Raw genomic sequence first — 20,708 nt, 5'->3', positions numbered from 1 at the left:
AAACTGTGAAAGGTGGAGTGAAAAATAATCAAAGTTAATGATAAAGAAATAAATATTTTGAATCTGGAGGTAGGGGAGGGGAATGATTCAGAATTCTGTGGTAGGAAGGCGGAGACACCCTTGCCTGTGACCTCGTGGCGCAATGGTAGCGCGTCTGACTCCAGATCAGAAGGTTGCGTGTTCAAATCACGCCGGGGTCACAGTGATTACATTTTGGAGAGAGAAACAAAAATCATTTGACAGTCTACTTTCCTTCGAGGCATAGTTGCCTGAAGTTGATCCCCAGTGTGAGACCTGTTAGGGCTGCCTGAGACTGAATCCACACAAAGAGAACAGATGATCTACCTTTTTAGAATTTCAGTGGGATGTGACTGTATCTCCTCTTCTGCCTTTTGCTTGCTTTGGGGATTCTAAGATGGGAGACAGAATCCCCACATCGGTCGTGCATCTTTTGCTACCTTACTTTAAAAAAATATTTAAGTTTCCTCGCTGACACCAAGGACTACATAGTCTCCTTTCTTATCACTTCTCGCGTTCCTTAGCTACTCAGGATTCCCGTATCCACCTAAGTACTGGCCGGTCCTCAGGCTCTTCCTTGGCCCTCTTTCCTTCCCGACTCTTTCTTTTCTGACAGGCCTCCAACATTTCCTGCATTCTTCTCATCCGGCCCACAGTTTCATCCCCAGCCCCCGTGAGCCAAGACCCTGGAGCTGCCCTGGGCTACACTTTCTCTTCTTTACTTCCCAATCTGAGCAGCCAGTTTTGCAAAGTTTTACCTCCTAATATGTTACATGCCATCTGTCCACTTCTTTTCATTACCACAATGACCTCTTTCTTCCACCAATTATTCCTTGCCAGGGATTTTGACAGAACCTCCTAACTCCTCTCTCCAAATCTTCTCTTGCTCTTTTAAAGCAGTTTCCTTATTATGCTTGTGTTTAAGTGCACGTCTTATCCTGAACTTCTCTTGCTTAACACAAAAGAAAACAATTAACTGTGATTACTAACTCCATATCACAGGGGCCTTCTTTCAGTTCCTCAATGCATTATGCTCCTTCTCACCACATGGACTTTGCCCATGCCATTTCCTCTGTAAGGGATGTTCTATGTCCTTTGCTGCATGGTTCAGACACACATCTTCATTGGCCAACCAAAACAAAACACTAACAGGGGAGTACAGGTTAAAGAAATGTATCATTTATCACAGAGTAAAGTTTTAGCAGCCATTAAAATAATATCCAAGAAAAATAACTCATGATACAGAAAGATGTTTAAGACACTGGAAGTGGACAAAAGATGCATTCGGCAACTGTTTACTGGTACTATATCATCCAGTTAGGTTTACAGCCATATGACTCATAAGTCTAAGTAGCTAATGCCAACACTACAATACTAACAGTGGTTATCTCTGGGCATGGGATTTAGACACTAATTTAATTCGTTTCTTTTTTGCTGACTTGTATTTTTCAAATGTTTCATACTGACAAGGTTTTATTTAAAAAGAGGAAAACATAGAAATTATTTTTACAAATTACTGAGCATATGTTCGGCCAGCTCTCTTGAAAGAGGAATCATACATAGGAGCTTCTGCTCCAGAAGAAATAAGCAGTCCAGTGAAAGGGGCAGCAGTACCAACTCATAATTACGGTAAAATACGAAATATAAAAGGACAAGCACATATTTGACCCAGGTTTAGTAGAGATTTAGAAGTGATTGCTTCCGATGGACAGTGTTAGTGTCAAGAGTACAGAGTATGGGACTTAGGGAGTGTGATGGTTAAGATTGTGTGTGAACTTGGCTGGGCCATGATTCTCAGGGTATTGGCAGTCGTATAATGTTTTGATCACTTCACTGTTGAGATTTGATAAGTGATCACCCCCATGATGGCATCTGCTATGAGTAGCCAATCAGTTGAAGGGGAGTTTCCTAGGGCAAATCACCTGCATCAAGTGTGGGCAAATATTCTGGCAATGATAGGGGCTTTTGCTCATTCTAAATCCATCAGCTGGCTCTTGTTTGTCTGACCTGTGGTTCTTAGGACTTGAGCTAGCAGCTTACCTGAGATCTTTCCTGTCAATCGTGGGATTTGTCGATCTTCACAACTCTTGAGCAACAGCCCTGGTCTCTGGCCTGCCAATCTTTGGTTCACCAGCCCGTGAATCAGGAAAAGCCTCTTTTCTGACCCATGGACCAGGGAAGATACAGCCTCTACGACCATGCGAGCCCTTTCCTTGATATAAATTTCTCTCATTATATGTATATTTATGTGCTTTGCTGGTTTTGCTTCTCTAGAGAACCTAGCCTAAGGCATTTGATACTGAATGGTTTTAGACAAACAGAATTGCAAGGATGAATTTTCTAAATTGGTTCTCAAGTCTGATTAGTCTTAAAGATGTTGATGACTCTGCTTCAAGTAGTAAAGAGGGCACTGTTAATTCATGGCATGAAGTGCCAATTCAAAGACAAAAAATATCACCACCAATAGATCAGGTACTGGTGAAAGATGAGGTTCTGGGTGATTGCACGTATGATACCTTTCAACAATTTTGTCATAATGAGAAGTATAAGGAAGCTGGTTGGTTGGTCCTACTTTCGCTAGACAAAGTAGAGAAAGAAAGAGATGAACTCAGGGCTTCAGAGTCAAAGCTTGAGCACTGCATAACTCACCTCAAATTTTCCATTTGTGCCTTGAAAGAAAGCCTTACTTCTTGTAGTAAGAGAGCTGCTATTGTCAAAAACCCAGCCTAGACTCTTTTTTATAAGAGCAGCTGAATTAATAACTCCAACTCAACTGGCAAACTCAAGAGGTATCTGAAGTTAAAGTGAGGGCATTTATTGGGAAGAATTGGGATCCTGAATCCTGAGATGGGGACATATGGGCAGACAATTAGGAAGCTGGAGACACTGAGCCCCTAAATTCCATTAAATCACTCCTACCAGTAGAACTATTAGCCTCTCCACTCCCATCTAATGAGGTTAACTCAACTGCATCTAAAGTGCCTTTGCCTGAGTCATTGCCTGTGACATTGCCTGAAGCAGATGCTTTTCAAGACAATGCTGAATGTACTCAAAAAATTTCCGTGTAGATTTCTGTTTCTAGACCTATAACCAGACTTAAGTCTCAGCGAGCCCCAAAAGATGAAGTAGAAAGTGTAACACAGGAGGTTATACACTACACTCTGAAAGAATTGCTTGACTTTTCTAATATGCACAAGTAGAAAACTGGGGAATATGTGTGGGAATGGCTATTAAGGGTGTGGGATGATGGTGCAAGGCACATAAGGACGGATCTGCCTGAGTTTATTGACATAGGCTCACTAAGCACAGATTCTTCATTCACTGTTTCAGCTCGAGAAGTTAGGAAAGGATCCAATAGTTTATTTGGTTGGGTTGCTGAACCATGGATTTCACAGTGGCCTACACTAAAGGAAGTTGAAGAACCAGGCCTCCCTTCGTATATTGCAGAAGAAGGCATTCCAAGGCTTAGGAAAATTGGCATCCTAGGGTGTGTTTATCAGGTTAGACCCACAGACCAACACATGGATTGCACAGAAGATGCTCCTTTTACCACAACTGTGAGGAAGAAATTTGTGAGGGGAGGTGCAGCATCCTTAAATCTGTGATTGGTATTTTGTATGAGTCAGATTTGACAGTGGTATTGCCCCAACTCAATTAAGACACCTAAGTATAATGGAGACACTTGGAGACTGTGGTGATAGGGGCCAAGTGGCAGCATTCAATCGACAAAGACAAAGTGGGCATGGTTACCGTAATGGACAGCAGTCAAAGAAGTAATCAGTATAGTCTGACTGCAATGGATTTATGGCATTGGTAGGTAGTCATGGTGTCCCTAGAAGTGAAATAGATAGGAAATCTACTAAATATTTACTTGATCTATACAAACAGAAGAATTTTAGGTCAAGTGAACAGCAGTCTAACTCAAATCACCAGAATAGAGAGTAACGGCCCCCAAATCAATACCCAGACTTGAGCTAGTTTACAGATCCACAGCCCCTTAATTAAAGGGGAGGCCGTGTCCCCTTGAAGAAGGACTCCAATAAGCTGCCAAAAATTTATACTGTTAGTCTTTCTCCCAGCCATTCCCTAAGGCATCTATGGCCTTTTACAACAGTGACAGTTCATTGGAGAAAAGCAAATAATCAGGCTTTTCTGGGATTACTAGATACTGGCTCTGAACTGAAACTAATTCCAAGAGATGGAAAACATTACTGGGGTCCTCCTGTCAGTGTGGGGACATATGGAGATCCGGTTATTAATGGAGCTGTAACTCGTGTCAGTCTCACAGTAGGTCCGGTGGGTCCCTGAACCCATCCTGTAGTGATTTCCCCACTTCCAGAATGCATAATTTGAATAGATATACTCAGCAACAGGCAGAACATCCACATTGGGACCCTGACAAATAGAGTAAGGTCTATATGGTCATAAAAGCCCAATGGAAGCCCTTAGAACTGCCCCCACCTAAGAAAATGGTACATCAAAATCAATACCACAATTCTGGAGGGATTGCAGAGATTACTGCCATCACCATTGATTTGAAGGATGCAGGGGTGGTGATTCCCACCACCTCCCCTTTCAACTCGCCTATTTGGCCTGCAAAAAAAAAAAAACAGATGGACCTTGGAGGATAACAGTGGATTTTCAAAAACTTAAGCAGGTAATGACTCCAATTGCAACTGCTGTTCCAGATGTAGTCTTACTGCTTGAGCAAATTAATGCATCTCCTGGTACCTAGTATGCAGCTATTGATCTGGCTAATGCCTTTTTCTCCACACTTGTTTTGAAGGACCATCAGAAGCAGTTTCCCCTTTGCTGGAAAGGCCAGAAATACACCTTCATTTGTACAGGGCTACATCAACTCACCAGCCCTCTTCATAGTTGAGTCCACAGGGACCTTGATCACATTTCCCTTCCACAAGACATCACGCTCATCCATTACATTGATGACGTTATGCCGATTGGATGGAGTAAGGAAGAAGAGTCAATGAGTCTGGACTTACTGGTAAATCATTTGTGTGCTAGAGTGTGAGGAAATCAATCCCACAAAAATTCAGGGACCTTCCACCTCAGTGAAATTTCTAGGGGTCCAGTGGAATGGGAAATGTGAAAATATTGCCTCTAAAGTGAAGGAATAGTTATCGTGTCTGGCTCCTCCCAGAATTAAAAAGAAGGCACAATGCCTAGTGGGCCTCCTTGGATTTTGGAGGCAGCATATTCCTCATTTGGGTGTGCTATTGTGGCCTATTTATTAGGTGACTCGTAAAGCTGCTAGTTCTGAGTGGAACCCTGTCTTAGTTATCTAGTGCTGGTATAACAAAAATACTACAAGTGGATGGCTTTAATAAAGAGAAATTTATTTCTTCACAGTAAAGTAGACTAAAAGTCCAAATTCAGGGTATCAGCTCCAGGGGAAGGCTTTCTATCGCCATCAGCTTTCTCATCAATCTTCTCCTGGACTAGGAGCTTCTTTGTGTAGATCCAAAGGATGCACTCTGCTCCTGAAACTGCTTTCTTGGTGGTATGAGGTCCCCTGTCTCTCTGTTTCCTTCTATCTTTTATATCTAAAGAGATTGCCTCAAGACATAATGCAATCCTGTAGGTTGAGTACTGCCTCACTAACACAACTGCTGCCCCACTAACACAACTGCTGCCCCACTAACACAACTGCTGCCCATCCTCTGTCATTAACATCATAGAGACAGGATTTACAACATATAGGAAAATCACACAATACTGGGAATCATGGCCCAGACCAACTATTACACATATTTTTGGGAGAGACATGATTCAATCCATGACAGACCCAGAACAAGAGAAGGCTCTGAAGCAGGCTTAGCCTACTGTGCAAGCCACTCTGCCACTTGGGCCATATGATTCAGCTGATCCAATGTTGCTTTAGGTGTCCATGGCAGGTACAGATGCCATTTGGTGTCTTTGGCAGGCCCCTATTGGTGAATCACAGTGCAGACCCCTAGAACTTTGGAGCAAAGACCTGCCATCCTCTGCAGATAACTACTCTCCTTTTGAGAAACAGATTTGGGTTGTTACTATGCCTTAGTAGAGACTGAATACTTAGCCATTGGACATCTAGTCACCACGTAGCCTGAGCTGCCCATCATGAACTGGGTGTTGTCTGACCCACAGGATCATAAAGTTGAATGTGCATAGTAGCAGTCCATCATTAAATGGAAGTAGTGTATAGGGATTTGGCCTGAGCAGGACCTGAATGGACAAGTAACCTGCATGAGGAAGAGGCCCAAGTGTCTGTGGTCTCCACTTCTATCACATGATCTTCCATATCCCCATCTGTACCTGTGGCCTCATGGGGAGTTCCTTATGATCAGTTGACTCAGGAAGAGAAAACTCCTGCCTGGTTTATAGATGTTTCTCGGTGATATGCACACACCACTCGGAAGTGGACAGCGGCAGCACTATAGCCCTTTTCTGGGACCTCCCTGAAGGGCAGTGGTGAAGGAAAATCCTCCCAATGGGCAGAACTTGGAGCAGTGCACCTGGTCCTTCATTTTGCTTGGAAGGAGAAATGGCCCAATGTCCAATTACGTACTGATTCATGGGCAGTGGCCAATGTTTTGGCTTGATGGTCAGGAACTTGGAAGGAACATGACTGGAAAATTGGAGACAAGGATTTCTGGGGAAGAAGTATGTTGACACACCTGTCTGAGTGTGCCAAAGAAGTGAAGATATTTGTGTCTTACGTGAATTCTCACCCTATGGTTACCTCTGCAGAGAAGGATTTTAAAAATCAAGTGAATAGGATGATGCGTTCTATGGAAACTACTCATCCTCTTTTTCCAGGAACTTCCATCATTGTTCACTGGGCTCATGAACAAAGTGGCCGTTGTGGCAGGGATGGAGGGTATACATGGTCCAGCCACATGGACTTCCACTCACCAAAGCCGACTTGGCTATAGCCACTACTGAATGCCCAGTCTGCCTGCAGCAGAGACCAACATTGAATCCCCCAATACGGCAACATCCCTCAAGATGATTAGCTAGCAACCTGGTGGCAAGTTGATTACATTGGACCACTTCCATCATGGAAAGTACATTTTGTTCTTACTGGAATAGACACTTACTCTGGATATTGATTTGCCTTCCCTGTGTGAAATGGTTCTGTCAAAACTACCATATGTGTACCTACAGAATGCGTTATCTACCGTCATGGCATCCCACACGACATTAGTTCTGATCAAGGGACTCGCTTCACAGCAAATGAATTATATCAGCGGGACCCTGATCATGGAATTCACTGGTCTTACCATCTTCCTCATCATCCTGAACAGTTGTCTTGATAGAATGATGTAATGGCCTCCTAAAGACACAATTATGCTGCCAACTTGGTGGCTATACTTTGCAGGGCTGGGGCAATGTTCCCCAGGAGGCTGTGTACACTCTAAACCAGCATTCAATATATTGTGCTATATTTCCCATCGCCAGGATTCATGGGTCCAGGAATCCAGGGGTGTAAAGGGGAGTGGCACCACTCACTATTACCCCTAGTGAACCACTCACAAGATTTTTGTTTCCTGTGCCCTTGTCTTTATGTTCTGCAGGTCTAGAAGTCTTAGTTCAAAGGAGTAATGCTCCCAGCAGGAGTCACCTGACTGATTCCACTGAACTGGAAGCTAAGAATACCAGCTGGCCACTTTGGGTTACTTATGCTTCTAGATCAACAGGCAAAGAAGGGAGTTATCATACTGGGTGGTGTGATTGAACCTGATTACCAAGAGGAAATTGAACTGATATAACATTGCAGAGGTAAAGAAGAGTTTGTCTGGGATGCAGGAGGTCCCATGGGGGCATCTCTTAGTACTACCATGCCTTGTGATTATTAAAGTCAATGGAAAACTACAGCAACCCAATTCCAACATAATAATGGCCCAGACCCTTCAGGAATGAAAGTTTAGGTCACCGCATCAGGCAAAACACCACGGCCAGCTGAGGTGCTTGCTGAACGAAAAGGGAATAGGGAATGGATGATAGAAGAATGTAGCTGTAAATACCAGCTAGAGGCACATGACCAGGTGCAGACTATAAGATATAAAGAGGGTTATTGCATTTTCAGTTGTATGTATGTTCATTCCATCATTTTAGGCCCAAGTATGACTTGATAATTGTCTTTATTCAGAAATTATGTATGGTTCAAAAAGGTGTGTACAGGTGCCAAGGTGCCAAGTGGTGGACTGTGATGGTTAAGATTGTTTGTCAATTTGGCTGGGCCATGAGTCTCATATTTTTGTAGTCGTATAGTGCTGCGATCACTTCCTTGTTGAGATTTAATATATGATCACCCCCATGTTGGGATCTGCTGTGAGTAACCAGTCAGTTTAAGGGGAGCTTCCTTGGGAAGGTCAGCTACACTGAGTGTGGGAGGACATTCTGGCAAGGCTGGGGAGCTTTTGCTCCTTCTGGATCATGCAGCTGGCTGCTGTTTATTTGACCTTCAGTTCTTGGGGCTTGAGTTAGCAGCTTACCTGCTGTCTTGCATGCTGATCTTGGGATTCATTGATCTTCACAGTCTGTCAGCAACAAATCTGCTTCTGGCCTGCTGATCTTGGTCTCTCCAGCACCTGAGGCTTCATGAATCAGGAGAATACTCTTTCCTGACCCATGGAATTGAGACGTTACAGCCTCTACAAGTGTGTGAACCATTTCCTTGATAGAAATGTTTCACTCTCTGTATATTTTTATATGCTTTACTGGTTTTGCTTCTCTAGAGAACCCATCCTCAGACACGAAGGAATTCAGAGAGCAGGGACAATGGAACAGAATTTTGAACCACAAATAGAAGTTATATATGAGGGAAAAAAGAGATAGGAGGGCAGAGAAGAAATTTATCATTTAGGTGGGTACAATTTTTTGCTTATTTGCTTCTTTTTATATATATGAACAAAAAACAAACCAATAACAACGAAAACAAAAAAATCTCTGAGCTTCCAACATGGGTTTTGTACATGAAAAGGTGGTATGATTAATTTAAAGTATCCAATAAACTTCAAAAATGCTATGATTTTTTCTGCCATAATATCTTGAAATGCTTCTGTCACTGTACTAACTGAAGTGAAATTGTATGTCTTACCAGCTTGTCTCTTCCTTCAAACTCCAACCACTTGAGGGCAGGAACTATGTATGTTTTCTCCAGAGCCACATCTAGTGCTAAACACATGATAGGAGATTCATAATTGTCTCTTAATTGGAAGAGAATTAGACAGAATAAGAGTTAAGAAGTCAGAATGGCATAAAGCATGTTACATTCTTTTTTATATCTTATCATTCTCTGTATCCTGAAAGATGTGGTAGATAATTTAGCTGTAATTGTTGGGCTCTTGCAACATGATACAGAACAACATATAAGAATCTCCTTTAAAAAATAACCTTGGATGGTAACTAATGTCACAAAACAGTTTGTGTATAAAATTTTTAAGTGAAAACCTAATCTGAGCTATAAACATGCACCAAAAACACAACAAAATTGAAAAAAAAAACAAAAACCCTTGGCCAGTTCATCAGGATTTTCCATAACCTGGATGAAATATCCCTTAAGTGTTATTTTCTTTTCCTTTGATGATATGCCACCAGACCCCTTTCTCACTACTGAGTCATCCTCTAGAGAACCTCATGACCAGCATCAAGGTGGCCTGAAATCTGGCTATGAGTACCAGTCTTGAAAAATTATAAACTCCCCTCCAAGTTAACAAATTGTATTTTGATTTATAACATCAGGCTCCTGTGACCCCTTTTAATGTGAATCAGTCCCTAGAACCTTATTACCCTCAGGGGATAATTTCACTGAGTTTAGCCTACCAGTAAAGCTGAGGTCCAATCCCTGGAATAAGAGACAAAAACAAAACAGTAATCATTTCTGGAAAGTTGACTGATTTCCAAAAATGAATTTAAAAATTATTCTGTTTAGAGTAAATAAAAATGATATTTTTATTCAATCTGACACAAGGATTTCCCAGTTTTAGGTTTTATATATGCACACTCTTCTGTTTTCACTGGATTTATCTTTTAGCTGAGCATTTGGTTTCACTTCCCACCACCATTCCCACCACACACTCTAGTTGGGATGTCTAACACACTGATATAGTCTAACCATATTTACTGACTCTAGCATTTGGTAAGGAAATGCTACATTCTGCCTCTGTTTCACTGTAGAAACCAAGCTAAAATATCATTTCCATAAAAGGCCAATCCAAAGCTTATTTTAAAAATCCAGGATATTAGGAAATAGTTTCCAATTTGCATCAGGAGCCATAGTAAAACCGTGAGTATTTTAAACCTTATTGCAAGACAACTAATAACTTCTAGGTAATGTTTGTTCTAGAGATTATTTTTAAAATATTGGTTTTTAAGGTTACCTGAAGTAGACGTATCTTTTTGATTTATGTGAGCATTGTACTGAACGTGAGAATCGAAACCACCCCCACAGCTTAATGTCTACATTAACATGACTTTAGTATTTCCGTATTTTCATCTGTTTTGATTCCTCCCAATACAACCCTTTCAGTATCTTTCCTTTATTGGGAAAAAACGTTTTCACTGAAAAGCACAAAAAATTATAATTTTTATATTACTGTGATTCCAGTAGCCCGGGGTTTGTGGAAAGAGATGAAGGCTAACACTTTTCTAATTTTGCCTTTATAAATTATACCATCTAGCATGTATTTGGTTTTCGAATAACCAGAAACAATTCTGTCCAAGCTCAGGCATAAAAAGATAAAACTACTGTATAAAGGAGAAAAAAACAGTTAATGTTCATGAAATTAGATGTTAGAAAGCAAACATTTTATTGGCACCAGGACCTTTTTTGTCTTTTATAATGGTAATTGTTTTTCAATGAACAAAGATTTAATCAGTACCCCTGAAACTATGGCCCTCTGACACCCTGCTAAGACAGAACTAAAGCCACTCCCTAAATCCACCTTTTAGCCAAAGATCAGACAGGCCTACAGAACAATCAAGAACACATGTGAGGAACATGTTTCTTAGTTCAATGAAGTATAGGAGACCTAATGAGCAACACCTACCCAAAAGCAAAGATGAGAAGGCAGGAAGCGACAGGAGATCTGGAGGAATGGACATGGGGAACCCTGCGTGTAAATTGAAAAAGGGAGAGTGCTGACATATTGCTAGAATTTCAACCAATGTCACAAAACAATGTGTAGAAATTTTTGAATAAGAAGCTAATTTGCACTGTAAACTTTCACATTAAACACAATAAAAAATAAATAAATAGGGATAAAAAACCCATAAATAGTTTAATTAACACAGTAGGATAAAAAGTCCTGGGTCAGTGGAAAATGATGCATTGTCTAGAAGATACCCCTCTGGGTTATCTACCTATTCTGATTCAATGCCCAACTGTGTAAATATGAAAAAACTGATAGCAATACAAAACAGTTCTTGTCTATAGCTGAGTAAACTCTGTTCTGTCTACAAATAGTTTCTGTCCTCCTGGTTTGGTTGCTTTACTGTGGAAGAGGTTAACTTTGTATCCATTCTCACTTTTGCTTCAATAGTCCTCATCTGTAACTGTCTCTGTTCTTTGGATTTTCCTTTGAACTGGTTAAATCTGCCTGGTTCCTTTATCGTGAGATTAAAAAAAGAAATCTTGCCTTTCAAGGGCTTACTTTCTAGTGACAAATAAATTCAGTGTTGAACAATTATTTTTAAAAGATATTTAAATCAATAAATGCATCATTGTCTTAGTATTAAATTAGCCCAGCTTTTAAAAGCCAATAGGTATATTAAAAAATGTAATTGTATTAATATCAGGAGTCGTCAGAGGCTTTTAAAATTTCACCCAAAAGGATGCCCTTAATCACCACTCCTATTTAACATTGTGTTGAAAGTCCTAGCTAGAGAAATAAGGCAAGAAACAGAAATAAAGGGCATCCAAATTAGTAATGAGAATTTAAACCACCCCTATTTGCAGATGATATGATACTATACATAGAAAACCCAAAAGGCTCCACAGGAAAACTACTGGAAGTAACAGAAAGGTTCAGCAGAGTAGGAGTATACAAGAATCATTTGGATTCCTATACACCAATAAAGAGAACGATGAAACCCAGAAAACAATACCATTTATAATATCCAACTCCGCCCCCCCCCCAGATACTTGGGAATATATCTAACCAAGGATATACAAGACTTATACAAAGAAAACTATAAAACACTACTGCAAGAAACCAAAAGAGATCTACATAAACAGAAAAACATACCACGCTCATGGATAGGTAGACTCGACATTGTAAAAATGACAACTCTACCCAAAGTGATTTACAGATACAATGTAATATCGATCCAAATATCAACAACATTCTTTAAAGAGATGGAAAAACGTATCATTAACTTTATATGGAAAGGGAAGAAGCCCTGAATAAGTAAAGCACTATTGAAGAAGAAGAATGAAGTAGGAGGACTCCCACTACCTGACCTCAGAACCTAATTAATATACAGCTGTGGTAGTCAGCTGAAACAGCTACAAGGACAGATACATTGACGAATGGAACAGAATTGAGCACACAGATGTAAATCCATCCACCTATGGTCACCTATGGCCCAAAGTCCATCAAATGGGGAAAAGACAGTCTTTTTAGCAAATAGTACTAGGAAATATGGAAGTCCATCTGCAAAAAAAATGAAAAAAGACCTATACCTCACACCATATACAAAAACTAACTCAAAATGGATCAAAGACCTAAATATAAAGCCAAAATCTATAAAGTTCATAGAAGAAAAAACAGGATCAACACTAGAGGCCCTAATACACAGCATTAAAAAAAAAATACAAATCACAACCAACAACACACAAGGTTCAGAGGATAAGCGAGATAACTGGAATCTTCTAGTAATTAAAGACTTATGCTCATCAAAAGACTTCATCAAAAAAGTAAAAAGAGAAACTAGAGACTGGGAAAAAATTTTGGCTATAACAAAACAGACAAAGATTTATTCTTCAAAATCTACGAGAAAATCCAGCACCTCTACAACAAAAAGACAAATAAGCCAATAAAAAAATGGACAAAGGAAATGAACAGATGCTTCATCAAAGAAGACATTCGAACAGCCAACAGACAGAGGAGGAAATGCTCATGATCTCTAGCCATTAGAGAAATGCAAATCAAAACTACAATGCGATACCGTCTCTTCCCACCGTTATTGGCACAAATCAATGAAACAGGAAATAACAAATGTTGGAGAGGCTGTGGGAGATCCAAACTCATGCACTGCTGGTGGGAATGCAAATGATACAACCATTTTTTGAAAATGTGATGACGCTTCCTTAGAAAGCTAGAAATAAAAATACCGTATGATCCATCAATCCAACTCTTAGGAATATATCCTAGAGAAATAGGAGTTCTCACACAAATAGACATAAGCACACTCATGTTTACTGCAGCATTGTTCACAATAGTAAAATATAGAAACAGCCTAGATGCCCATCAACAGATGAATGGACAAACTCTGGTACATATACACAATGCAGTGTTACACAATGACAAAGAACAATGATGAATCTGTGAAGCATCTCGTAACATGGATGACTTGGATGAATCTGCAGGGCATTATGTTGAGTGAAATAAGCCAATCACAAAAGGACAAATATTGTATGAGACCACTACTATAAAAACTAATGAACAGGTTTACATACAAAAAGAAACAATCTTTGATGGTTACAGGAGAGGGAAGGGTTGGAGATGCGATAAGTGGTAACTTGTGTGACGGGTAAGACAGTATAGAATACTGGGGAAGCCAGCACAGCCCGTACAAGGAAAGCTTATGGTAGTTCCATAGACACATCCAAACTCCCTGAACGTCCAAATCGCTGGGCCGAAGGCTGTGGGGACAGTGGTCTTGGGGAACATCTAGCTCAATTGGCATAACAGAGTTTATAAAGAAAATGTTCTACGTTCTACTTTGCTGAGTAGCATCTGGGGTCTTAAAAGCCTGTGAGCGGCCACCTAGGACACTCCACTGATCTCACCCCTTTGGGAGCAAGGAATAATGAAGAAAACTAAAGACACAAGGGAAAGATTAGTCCCAAGGACTAAGGGACCACATCTAACATGGCCTCCATCGGATTGAGTCCAGTGCAACTAGACGGTGCCTGGCTACCACCACTGACTGCTCGGCCAGGGATCACAATAGAGGGTCTCTAGAGCTGGAGAAAAATGTAGAACAAAATTCTAACTCCAAAAGCAAGACCAGACTTGCTGGCCTGACAGAGGCTGGAGAAACTCTGAGAGTAGGGCCCCGGGACACCCTTTCAGCTCAGTAATGAGGTCACTCCTGAGGTTCACCCTTCAGCCAATGATTGAAGGCCCATGGAACAAAACAAGACTAAAAGGGCACCCCAGTCCTGGGGCAGGGACTGGAAGGCAGGAGGGGTTGGGAAAGCTGGTAATAAGGAACCCAGTGTTTAGAAGAAAGATTGTTGACATGTCTTGGTATTAACCAATGTCATACAACATTGTGTGTACTAACCTTTTGATGAGAAACTAGTTTGTTTTGTAAACCTTCATTTAAAGTACAATAAAAAAATAATTAAAAATTTTTTCACCTAAAAGAGTAATGAAACAAATTTTTGTTTCTATTTTTACATTATCAAGTTTTTCCAAAATTCAGCACATAATAGATGCCAACAGATTTTAATTACTAATATATTTAGATAATTTATGTTAATTAGCCTATAATAACTTCACTTCTTAACATATGTGTATATATATATATATATATATACTTTTTTTTTTTTTTGGCCAAGAGTGTAAGTTTTGCTTCTTACATATGAATAATAGATGATTTAATAAATTAGAGCTATGGAAGGTGCCAAGCAAATAGCCATACTTTCCTAAGATGTAAAACATATCATTCTCACAGTACATTTTGGTATTCTGTGGTGACTGCATAGCGTGGAGAAGAAACACAAAATTACTTTACTCTTGTTACATGGTGGATGGTGTTAAACACGATCTATGCTAGATTATGGTCGGATTTTTGCCCTATAAAAATAGACTTTATTTTATTATATACAATAAAGAGTATAAGCACATGAGTAGCATAATCAGAATACCAATGACAAAGAAATGGCCTAGAGCTATGCTTCCCAAACTTTGCACATTGGAATCACTTTAGGATATTTATGAAATAACGGTTTGCTGGCTCCCACCCACAGACAATATGATTTAATTCCTATGGGATGCCACTCAGGCATCAAAGTTTTTAAAAGATCTGCCGGGGATTCCAATGTACAGCAATATTTGGGGATCATTGAGAGCTTTCTATTCCAAGTCTGGTCACTGTATCAGCAACATCTGCAGCACCAGGGAGATGGTTAGAAGCACAGAATCTCCAGACACACTCACATCTACTGAAAGAGAATCTGCGTTTTAGCAAAATATTGAGGCCAGTTCCTATGCACATTACAGTGTGAGAAGTATTGGTTTAGAGGAGTGTTACTCAAAGGGTGGTCCATTCACCAGTAGTATCAGCAGCACCCAGGAGCCCACTAAAAATGCAATGTTCTTGGAACATACTCTAGACCTACTAAATCAGTATCTCTGGGGGTCACGTCCAGAAATCTGTGTTTTAACAAAAGCTCTAGGAGAGTCTTAGGTACAGTGTATATACTAAATAAAAACCTGCATCTTGCATTAGTTGTTTTCGAATCCCTACAGACAATACTTAGATTATCTTCCACAGAAAACGAAGTCTCTAAAGCTATCAATTAGGGACCTACCTAATAAATAGTTAACTATGAGATAAAATGGAAAGTGAACAGGGAATGAATGCCTCTTACCTTAAACAAACCTGTAGGAATACATCTATCATCTATTATCTGTCTATCTGTCTGTCTACCTATCTAGCTGTCTAACATCTATGTAGAGCTTTGACACCAAGACAAAGATCTTGTTGTTGTTGTTGTCTATGGTCTCATACTTCTCTTATTATGTATCCTATACACACATCCTGGAAACCCGGGTGGCGTAGTGGTTAAGTGCAATGGCTACTATCCAAAAGGTCAGCAGTTCAAACGCACCAGACGCTCCTTGGAAACCCTAAAGGGCAGTTCTACTCTGTTCTATAAGGTCTCTATGGGTCGGAAACGATTCGAGGGCGACGTTTTTATTTATTTATTTCTTTTTTTTAAACACGTTCTGACTTTCATTTGACATCCTTTCTTTCACGGCCAGCAGAGAGAATAGAAGAGGGGTACATTATGTGAGAGAGAGAAAGAAAAGGGCAACCAGAGAAGACAAGAAAGGGAAAAAGAGGTTGGGGTGGAAGGGGAGCGTGCGTAGGGAAGAAAACTGGAGGAGTGTGGAAAACGCGTACTCTTGCAGAAAAAGTAAAAATGCCGGAAACAGGGTTGAACAGGGAATATTTAAGTCCCGAGCATGGGCCCAATCCCCACTAATATAACTTTTTGAAATAAAATGTGGGCGACAGACACTGTGGGTGGGCATCGCAGAAAGCTGCTGAAAGACCATTTCAACCCCGCGCGGATAAAATCTGCATCCCCAGGCCTCTACTCTTTAAAGCGGATCCTGTAACTCCGTGGTCTTCAGGGGCAGGCTAGGGCGAGGCGGGGCTGGGGTCATTGGGAAAAGGGGACGTGGGGTGGGTGGCGTGGCCTCCGGTCTTTAAAAAAAAAAAATTTTTTTTTATTGCATTATTTCTGTTGTCCAGGGCAAGTTCCAGGTTCTCTGTAAAATGTATTCTTTCCTGCTTTTCTGTTTTTAGAAATAATCTTTTTCTCTTTTGTGAACAAACCAGTTTTCAGTCATTTTTTATGGTTGCCATCCTGTAAAGGGGTTAGAGGACGTGTCAGGATGGCCGAGTGGTCTAAGGCGCCAGACTCAAGCTTTCGCTTCCCGCGCTCGGGGTTTCTGGTCTCCATATGGAGGCGTGGGTTCGAATCCCACTTCTGACACTGTTCAGTTTTGTTCCTGTCAGGCTTCTTTAAAAGTTGAAGCTTGGACCCCACAACAGTGGAGATTTCTTCTTGCTCTTGCCGGCTTAACTTTCCTCATGCTCTTAATCAGCTCTTCCTATCTGCCTCGCCACATCCTGCCCCTCACCCCGCAAGTACTAGGCCATCACTCTCCGTTTCTTGGCCTTTACTCTCTTCCCACCGTCCATAATGCAACCCTTCTTACCTCAAAAATGCCCAGCCACGAGCACTCTTGCCAAGGGCCTAGCGACTCTGTACCGATCTCACAGCAAAACATAGCAAAGAAAGAGGCATCTCTGGCAACTCAAGCCAAACAGCTGACAAATGAAAAGACCTGAACTAGAGAATTCTGGAATGTTTCCAGAGTCTTTCGGACGAAATGTAAAGCCTCGTGGCGCCTGATGCAGGAGAAAGCCATGCAAGGGGCAAGCGCGCTGGGGAAGCCACAGGTCAAGCAACACCTGGACACCAGGAAGAGAAGCCCTCTTCCTCCCGCAATATCTAGCCAGCATTCTCTCCAGGCAAATCCTCAGGGCTCGGAAGCAAAGGAAAACTACTTTAAAGACTCAGATTTATTTTCACAAAGAAGGGAAAAGGATGATTTGGGGCTGAGAGAAAATAAATCCATAATCGGCACTGTTGTTGTCGTTAGATGCCTTGGAGTCGTTCCGACTCGTAGCGACCCTATGCACAACAGAACAAAACACTGCCCGGTCTTGACCCATCCTTACAATCGTTGCTATACTTGATCTCATTGTTGCAGCCACTGTGTCAATCCACCTCGTTGAGGGTCTTCCTCTTTTCCGCTGACCCTGTACTCTGCCAAGCATGAAATCCTTCTCCAGGGACTGATCCCTCCTGACAACATGTCCAAAGTATGTAAGATGCAGTCCCGCCATCCTTGCTTCTAAGGAGCATTCTGGTTCTACTTCTTCTAAGACAGATTTGTTCTTTCTTTCTGCAGTCCATGGTACATTCAATATTCTTTGCCAACACCACAATTCAAAGGCATCAATTCTTCTCTGGTCTTCCTTATTCATTGTTCAGCTTTCACATGCATATGGTGCCATTGAAAATACCATGGCTTGCCTCAGACACACCATGGTCTTCAAGGTGACATCTTTGCTTTTCAAAACTTTAAAGAGGTTCCTTGCAGCAGATTTACCCAATGCAATGTCCTTTGATTTCTTGACTACTGCTTCCATGGCTGTTGATTGTGGATCCAAGTAAAATGAAATCCTTGACAACTTCAATCTTTTCTCTGTTTATCATGATATTGCTCACTGGTCCAGTTGTGAGCATTTTTGTTTTCTTTGTGTTCAGGTGCAATCCAAACTGAAGGCTGTGGTCTTTGATCTTCATTAGTAGGTGCTTCAAATCCTCTTCACTTTCAGCAAGCAAGGTTGTGTCCTCTGCACAACACAGGTTGTTAACGAGTCTTCCTCCAATGCTGATGCCCTGTTATTTTTATATACTCCAGCTTCTCGGATTATTTGCTCAGCATACAGATTGAATAGGTATGGTGAAAGAATACAACCCTGACACACACCTCTTCTGACTTTAAACCAATCAGTATGCCCCTGTTCTGCATGAACAACTGCCTCTTGGTCTATGCAAAGGTTCCTCATGAGCAGAATTAAGTGTTCTGGAATTCCCATTCTTCGCAATGTTATCCATAGTTTTTTATGATCCATACAGTTGAATGCCTTAGCATAGTCAATAAAACACAGGTAAACGTCCTTCTGGTATTCTCTGCTTTCAGCCAGGATCCATCTGACATCAGCAATGATATCCCTGGTTCCACGTTCTCTCCTGCAACCCGCCTGAATTTCTGGCAGTTCCCTGTCGATATACTGCTACAGACATTTTTGAATGATCTTCGGCAAAATTTTGCTTGTATGTGATATTAATGATATTGTTCTATAATTTCCACATTCGGTTGGATCACCTTTCTTGGGAATAGGGATAAATATGTATCTTTTCTGGTCAGTTGGCCAGGAAGTTGTCTTCCATATTTCTTGGCATAGATGAGTGAGCACCTCCAGCGCTATATCTGTTTGTTGAAACATCTCAATTGATATTCTATCAATTCCTGGAGCCTTGTTTTTCACCAATGCCTTCAGAGCAGCTTGGACTTCTTCTAGAAGTACCATCAGTTCATGATCATATGCCACCTCTTGAAATGGTTAAACATCGACTAATTCTTTTTGGTATAGTGACTCTGTGTATTCCTTCCATCTTTTTTTGATGCTTCCTGTGTCATTTAATATTTTCCTCATGGAATCCTTTACTATTGCAACTTGAGTCTTGAATTTTTTCTTCAATTCTTTCAGCTTGGGAAATGGTGAGCATGTTCTTCCCTTTTGGTTTTCCATCTCCAACTCTTTGCACATGTCATTATACTACTTTGTCTTCTCGAGAGGCCCTTTGAAATCTTCTGTTCAGTTCTTTTACTTCATCAATTCTTCCTTTCGTTTTAGCTGCTCGACGTTCGAGAGCAAGTTTCAGAGCCTCCTCTGACATCCATCTTGGTCTTTTCTTTCTTTCCTGTCTTTTCAATGACCTCTTGCTTTCTTCATGGATGATGTCCTTGATGTCATTCCACAATTCGTCTGGTCTTTGGTCACTAGTGTTCAATGAGTGAAATCTGTTCTTCAGATGGTCTCTAAATTCAGGTGGGATATACTCAAGGTCATATTTTGACTCTCGTGGACTTGCCCTAATTTTCTTCAGTTTCAGCTTGAACTTGCATATGAGCAATTGATGGTCTGTTTCACAGTCGTCCCCTAGCCTTGTTCTGTCTGATGATATTGAGCTTTTCCATTGTCTCTTTCCACAGGTGTAGAAAATTTGATTTCTGTGTGTTCCACCTGGTGAGGTTCATGTGTATAGTCACCGTTTATGTTGGTGAAATAAGGTATTTGCAATGAAAAAGTCGTCAGTCGTGCAAAATTCTGTCATTCGATCTCTGGCATTGTTTCTATCACTAAGGCCATATTTTCAAACTACTGATTCTTCTTCTTTGTTTCCAACTTTCGCATTCCAATGGCCAGTAATTATCAATGCTTCTTGATTGCATGTTCGATCAATTTCAGACTGCAGCAGCTGATAAAAAGCTCCTATTTCTTCATCTTTGGCTCTAGTAGTTGGTGAGTAAATTTGAATAATAGTCGTATTAACTGGCCTTCCTTGTAGGCGTATGGATATTATCCTATCACTGACAGGGTTGTACTTCAGGATAGATCTTGAAACATTCTTTTCGATGATGAATGCAACAGCATTCCTCTTCAAGTTGTCATTCCCAGCATAGTGGACTGTATGATTGTCCGATTCAAAATGGCCAATACCAACATATAGAAATGTAATACATGTGTAATATATCTGCCAAGAATAGCAGAAATGAGATGGGTGGGAGTATCAGCTCACTAATGCTTAGGATATCAATGTTTATGAGTTCCATTTCATTTTTGATGATCTCCAATTTTCCTAGATTCTTACTTTGTACATTTCAGGTTCCAGTTATTAATGGATGTTTGCAGCTCTTTCTTCTCATTTTGAGTCGCACCATGTCAGCAAATGAAGGTCCTGAAAGCTTTACTCCATCCACCTCATTAAGATCTACTCTACTTTGAGGAGGCAGCTCTTCCCAGGTCATCTTTTGAGTGCCTTCCAACCTGGGGGGCTCATCTTCCAGCACTATATCAGACAA

General features: G+C 40.8%; 2 non-coding genes across 2 annotated transcripts; both read left to right on the top strand.

Moving 5' to 3' along the window:
* The first annotated feature begins 128 nt into the window (after positions 1-128).
* Positions 129-200, top strand: TRNAW-CCA (transfer RNA tryptophan (anticodon CCA)). Its single transcript has one exon. It is a non-coding gene; the product is annotated as a tRNA-Trp (tRNA).
* A 16,671-nt stretch (positions 201-16,871) lies between these two features.
* On the top strand, positions 16,872-16,978 carry TRNAL-CAA (transfer RNA leucine (anticodon CAA)). The gene is made up of 2 exons: positions 16,872-16,909; positions 16,933-16,978. It is a non-coding gene; the product is annotated as a tRNA-Leu (tRNA).
* Positions 16,979-20,708: the final 3,730 nt, after the last annotated feature.

The sequence above is a fragment of the Elephas maximus genome, chromosome 1 (genome assembly GCF_024166365.1).
Source record: "Elephas maximus indicus isolate mEleMax1 chromosome 1, mEleMax1 primary haplotype, whole genome shotgun sequence".
NCBI lineage: Eukaryota > Metazoa > Chordata > Mammalia > Proboscidea > Elephantidae > Elephas > Elephas maximus.
This window is presented reverse-complemented; position numbering and strand designations above follow the sequence as displayed.